This window comes from Triturus cristatus, chromosome 2_1 (genome assembly GCF_964204655.1).
Source record: "Triturus cristatus chromosome 2_1, aTriCri1.1, whole genome shotgun sequence".
NCBI lineage: Eukaryota > Metazoa > Chordata > Amphibia > Caudata > Salamandridae > Triturus > Triturus cristatus.
Genome location: NC_140581.1, coordinates 1,190,849,611 through 1,190,855,134, shown reverse-complemented (window position 1 = coordinate 1,190,855,134; position 5,524 = coordinate 1,190,849,611). Strand labels below are relative to the sequence as shown.

General features: G+C 49.3%; 5 pseudogenes; all 5 read left to right on the top strand.

The window, feature by feature from the left end:
• Window positions 1-467: 467 nt before the first annotated feature.
• Window positions 468-586, top strand: LOC146866593 (5S ribosomal RNA; annotated as a pseudogene).
• A 327-nt stretch (window positions 587-913) lies between these two features.
• On the top strand, window positions 914-1,022 carry LOC146866592 (5S ribosomal RNA; annotated as a pseudogene).
• A 104-nt stretch (window positions 1,023-1,126) lies between these two features.
• Window positions 1,127-1,245, top strand: LOC146866591 (5S ribosomal RNA; annotated as a pseudogene).
• A 1,246-nt stretch (window positions 1,246-2,491) lies between these two features.
• On the top strand, window positions 2,492-2,610 carry LOC146866590 (5S ribosomal RNA; annotated as a pseudogene).
• Window positions 2,611-3,386: 776 nt separating this feature from the next.
• LOC146866589 (5S ribosomal RNA) lies at window positions 3,387-3,504 on the top strand (annotated as a pseudogene).
• The last annotated feature ends 2,020 nt before the right edge of the window (window positions 3,505-5,524 follow it).

Sequence of the window (5,524 nt, the reverse complement as noted above, 5' to 3'; positions counted from 1 at the left end):
ACAAAGTCAGTGCTTTTCATGCTTATGCCATACCTCCCTGAAAGGACACGATCTCATTTGATCTCAGAAGTTAGGCAGGGTTGCGCCTGGTTAGTACATGGATGGGAGACTGCCTGGGAATACCGCGTGAAGTAGGTTTTTGATTTGCTTTAGGTTAATTAGGCTGGCTCGTCTCGCTTACTATCAGGGCCGGGCTGGGAGCCAAAAGTAGCCCTGGCAAAGAGCTCGGCTGGCCCCCCTGGGTGGAGCCGCGCTGTTTGTCAGGGCCGGTTTTGGACGATTTTGTTACAGGGGTCGATTTTGCAGCTATGCTGCAAAAACGGCCCTGTAACAAAAACGGCCCCCCTGGGGCCCACAATCAGCCCCCACCCGGGGAAATGTCTGGTGCCCGCTACGGCCCTGCTTACTATGGCCAGCAGTGACCAAGAATGAAAAAAGTTAAGTGCCCCAAAGTCAGTGCTTTTCATGCTTACTGCCATCCCACCCTGAAAGCACCTGATCACATCTGATCTCAGAAGTTAAACAGGGTCGGGCCTTGTTAGTACCTGCATGGGAGACTGCCTGGGATTAGCAGCTGCTGTAGGCTTTTTGTTTTGCTTTAGATGAATGAGGGTGGCTTGTCTTTCTTCCTATGGCCAGCACTGAAAAAGAATGAAAAAAGCTAAGAGCCCCAAGGTCAGTGCTTTTCATGCCTGCGGCCGTACTATCGTAAAAGCATCTGATCTCATCTGATTTCAGAAGTTAAGCCCGGCCCGGTCAGTTAGTACCTCAATGGGAGACCTCCTGGAAATGCCAGATGATGTAGGCTTTTTTTTATTTGCTTTAGGTGAATGAGGGTGGCTTGTCTTACTTACTATGGCCAGCACTGAAGATGAGTGAAAATGCAAAGACCCCCAAAGTCAGTGCCTTTGATGCCTATGGCCATACCACCCTGAAAGCACCTGATCTCAGAAGTTAAGCAGGGTCGGGCCTGATTAGTCCCTGGATGGGAGGCTGCATGGGAATACCAGGTGCTGTAGACTTTTTGTTTTGCTTTAGGTGAATCAGGCTGGCTTGCCTTGCTTACTATGGCCAGCACTGAAAAAGACTGAAAAAAGCAAAGACCTCCAAATTCAGTGCTTTTCATGCCTACGGCCATACCACCCTGAAAGCACCTGATCACTTCTGATCGCAGAAGTTAAGAAGCTTCGGTACTGGTTAGTATCTGCATAGGAGACTGCCTGGGAATACCAGGTGCTGTAGGGTTTTTCCTTGCTTTAGATGAATGAGGGTGGCTTGACTCACTTACTATGGCCAACACTGAAGAATGAAAAAAGCGAAGACCCCCAAAGTCAGTGCTTTTCATGCCTATGGCCATACCACCGTAACAGCACCCGATCTCAGAAGTTAAACAGTCACTGCTTTTGATGTCTATGGCAATAGCATCCTGAAAGCTCCTGATCTCAGAGTTTAAGCAGGGTCAGGCCTGGCTAGTACATGGATGGGAGACCGGCTGGAAATAGCAGCTGCTGTAGGCTTTTTTTTTGCTTTAGGTGAATGAGGGTGGCTTGTCTTGCTTGCTATGTCCAGCAATGAAGAAGAATGAAAAAAGCTAAGAGCCCCAAAGCCAGTGCTTTCTATGCATACGGCCATACCACCTGAAAGCACTTGATCTCCTTTGATCTCAGAAATTAAGCTGGGTTGGGCCAGGTTAGTTTGTGGATGGGAGACAGTCTGGGAATACCAGGTGCCCTAGGCTTTTTGTTTTGCTTTAGGTCAAATAGGGTGGCCTGGCTGCTTACAATGGCCAGCACTAAAGAAAAATGAAAAAGCTAAGACCCCCAAAGTCAATACTTTTCATGCCTATGGTCATACCAGCCTGAAAGCACCTGAGCTCGTCCTATTTCAGAAGTTAAGCAGCGTCGGGCCTGGTTAGACCCCGGATGGGAAGCCGCCTGGGAATATCACGTGCAGTAGGCTTTTTGTTGTTCTTTAGGTGAATGAGGGTGGCTTGTCTTGCTTACTATGGCCAGCACTGAAAAAGAATGAAAAAAGTTATGACCCCAAAGTCAGCGTTTTTCATGCCTATGGCCATAGCACAATGAAAGCCCCCTATGTCAGAAGTTTAGCGGGGTCTGTTCTGGTTAGTACCTCGATGGGAGACCGTCTGGGAATACCAGATGCTGTAGGCTTTTTTTTCATTTTGCCTTAGGTGAATGAGAGTGACTTGTCTCGCTTACCATGGCCAGTACTGAAGAAGACTGAAAAAAGTAAAACCCCCAGAGTCAATGCTATTCATGTCTATGGCCATAACATCCTGAAAGCACCTGATCTTAGAAGCTAAGCAGGGTCGGACCTGGTTAGTACATGGATCGGAGACCGCCTGGGAATACCAGGTGCTCTAGGGTTTTAGTTTTGCTTTAGGTGAATCAGGATGGCTTGCCTTGCTTACTATGGCCAGCACTGAAAAAGACTGAAAGAAGCAAAGAGCCCCAAAGTCAGTGCTTTTCATACCTACGGCCGTACCACCCTGAAAGCACCTGATCTTGTCTGATCTCATAAGTTAAGCAGTGTGGGGCCTGGTTAGTACCTAGATCGGAAACCGCCTTGGAGTACTAGGTGCTGTAGGCTTTTTGTTTTGCTTGATGTGAATTAGGGTGGCTTGTCTTTCTTACTATGGCCAGCACTGAAGAATTTAAAAAAGCTAATAGCCCCAAAGTAAGTGCTTTTGATGCCTACGGCCATACCACCCTGAAAGCACCTGATCGCGTCTGATTTCAGAAATTAAGAAGGGCTGGGTCTGGTTAGTAACTGGATCGGAGACCTCCTGGGTATACCAGGTACAGTAGGATTTTTGTTCTGTTTTAGGTGAATGAGGGTGGACTATCTATCTAACAATGGCCAGCAGTGAAAAAGAATGAAAAAAGCTAAGAGCCCCAAAGTCAGTGCTTTTTTCATGCATACAGCCATACCACCCTGAAAAGCGCTTGATCTCTCTGATCTCAGAAGTTAAGCAGCATTGGGCCTGGTTAGTATGTGGATGGGAGACTGCCTGGGAATACAAGGTGCTGTAGGGTTTTTTTGTTGTTGTTTTAGGTGAATGAGCGTGGCTTGTCTCGGTTACTATGAGCCAGCACTGAAGCTGAATGAAAAAGCTAAGAATGCCAAAGTCAGTGCTTTTCATCCCTACGGCCATACCACGCGGAAAGCACCTGATCTTGTCTGATCTAAAAAGTTAAGCAAGCTTGTGCCTGGTTAATACCTGGATGGGAGACCACCTGGAAATACCAGGAGCTGTAGGCTTTTTGTTTTGCTTTAGTTGAATAAGGGTGGCTTGTCCTGCTTACTATGGCCATCACTGAAGAAGAATTAAAAAAGCTAAGAGCCCCAAAGTCAGTGATTTTCATGCCTATGGCATACAACCCTGAAAACAACTGATCATGTCTGTAGTCAGAAGTTAAGCAGGGTAGGTACTGGTTAGTACCTGGATGGGAGACCGTCTGGGAATACCAGGTGCTGTAGGCTTTTTGTTTTGCTTTAGGTGAAAGAGGGTGGCTTGTCTCGCTTACTATGGCCAGCACTGAAGAAGAATGAAAAAAGCTAAGAGCCCCAAAGTCAGTGTTTTTCATGCATATGGCTATTGCACTCTGAAAGCACTTGATCTTGTCTGATCTAAGAAGATAAGCATGGACGAAGTGTGGCCAGCCAATATGGCCATTTGGAGGTGAAAGTATGGAAACGTACCTGGTGTAGCGCAGAGACTACTCCGGAATACCTCGAGACGCCCAGAACTGCACGGAGACCTGAGGATGGCGAGTGATTGAAGGGTGACTGGAAGGCAACCAACCCGGCCGGAGCCTAGCCCGCGGACGAGAACTGAGGAGTACGGGAGAGGGAGAACGGACTTACCGGGCCAGCCAGTGGAGAATCCTACTCGGAGCAGCCCTCTCCCGGGGAACCCCAAGAAGCAAGTGGTGTCCAGCGGCCCGCTGAGTGCAAACAGCGCGAAGCGGGAGACACCACGGCTGCCATTTCCCTCCGGCGCAGCCCAGCATGGGGAGAAGCGCAGATCGCCCAGAAAAACCCTGAAAAGGCTGCCTAACGGCAGCTGTAGTTGCAGCGATGAGCGATACCTGCCAGAGAAATGTTTTTAAACTCCAAAACTAGACCATGACACGGATTGAGAATCGGCTGTGCCAGACCTTTAAATGGTGCCTGCAGAGACGCACGGCCTCGTGGTGACTTTGACCCTTCACAACAGGCAGCTCTTCCATACTAGCGGCGGGACGCATCCCTTTTCCTCAGTGTGCGATCCTTTGGACCACTCCGCAGTCCAAAGCACTAGCTACAGGCACTACATGCATCAATCTCCATAGATTCCCACACCGGCAACGGGCCTGGAGTGCATACCGGAGGAGAGTGGGGACCTTCTTCTGCTGGAATGACCATGGGAGCAGAAGGGTGGTGAACAATGAGCAACCCTTCGTGGGTAGAGCAGGAGAAGATCTGATGCACCCACACTGAGAAGGGCTGAGATCGGGTCCCAGGCAGCCCTTGGGGCTTGAGATCCGCCTGTGTCCTGGTCACTTGCAGAGTATCACAGCACGGGTGAGGGGGCCACGGACATTTCGGGCATTGAGACTTTGCAGACGTGAACTCAAGACACCTCCCACAGGCAATATCGACTACCTCTCTATGCCACCCAAAAAACAACCTCAGAGCAACAGGGTGTCTACCTACTTCACCTCTACTACCAACACAGGAACACATCAGGGCATAAGGGAGGAGACCGGAATGGCGCTGTCTAAGGAGGACCTACTTGCCTCTTTGAGAGCATTTAAACTGGAATTGCGGGACAAACGGAAGGCGGACATGATCCAATCTCTGGACGCACTGAAGCCAGATCTCAGTGGCAGACTTACCTCACTTCAGCAGGACATCGATTTGGTGGGTACGAGGGTGATGGACACAGAGACTAAAACCGCGGACCTCGAAGGTAGAACGGAACAGATCTGAGCGATAGCGAGGGAACTTCATACTCAGCTCAAAGCAACACAACTAGGATTTGGAGAACGGCTCTCAGCGGGATAACATTAGAATCCAGAACCTGGAACAAGGGTCAGAGGGCACAGATCTCGAGGACTTTATCACGGGTCTGTTCTCTGAACTATTAGGAGCAGCATCATTCAAGGTGAAGCTGGAGAGAGTCCCTAGAATAGAAAGGCTTTTGCAAGGCAAGAAACGTCGACCAAGGGATATCCTAGCCAAACTCCATTCTTTCAAAACCAAAGAAGCTATACTCCAAGACGCCAGGAAAGTAGACGTGGTGAAGTTTCAAGGATACCCATGTGAGCTGTACCAAGACATCGCCCTGGCGACCCTGGCACGCCACCAGCAATTTAGATCAGTCACAGACAAGCTACGGCAGAACACTATCCGATATCGATGGACCTACCCCTTCGGCCTCATCTTTGAATACAAAAACAAGGCACATCATGTCACTGAGATCCAAGAGGCATGCCATGTCCTGGGAATTCCACTGCCA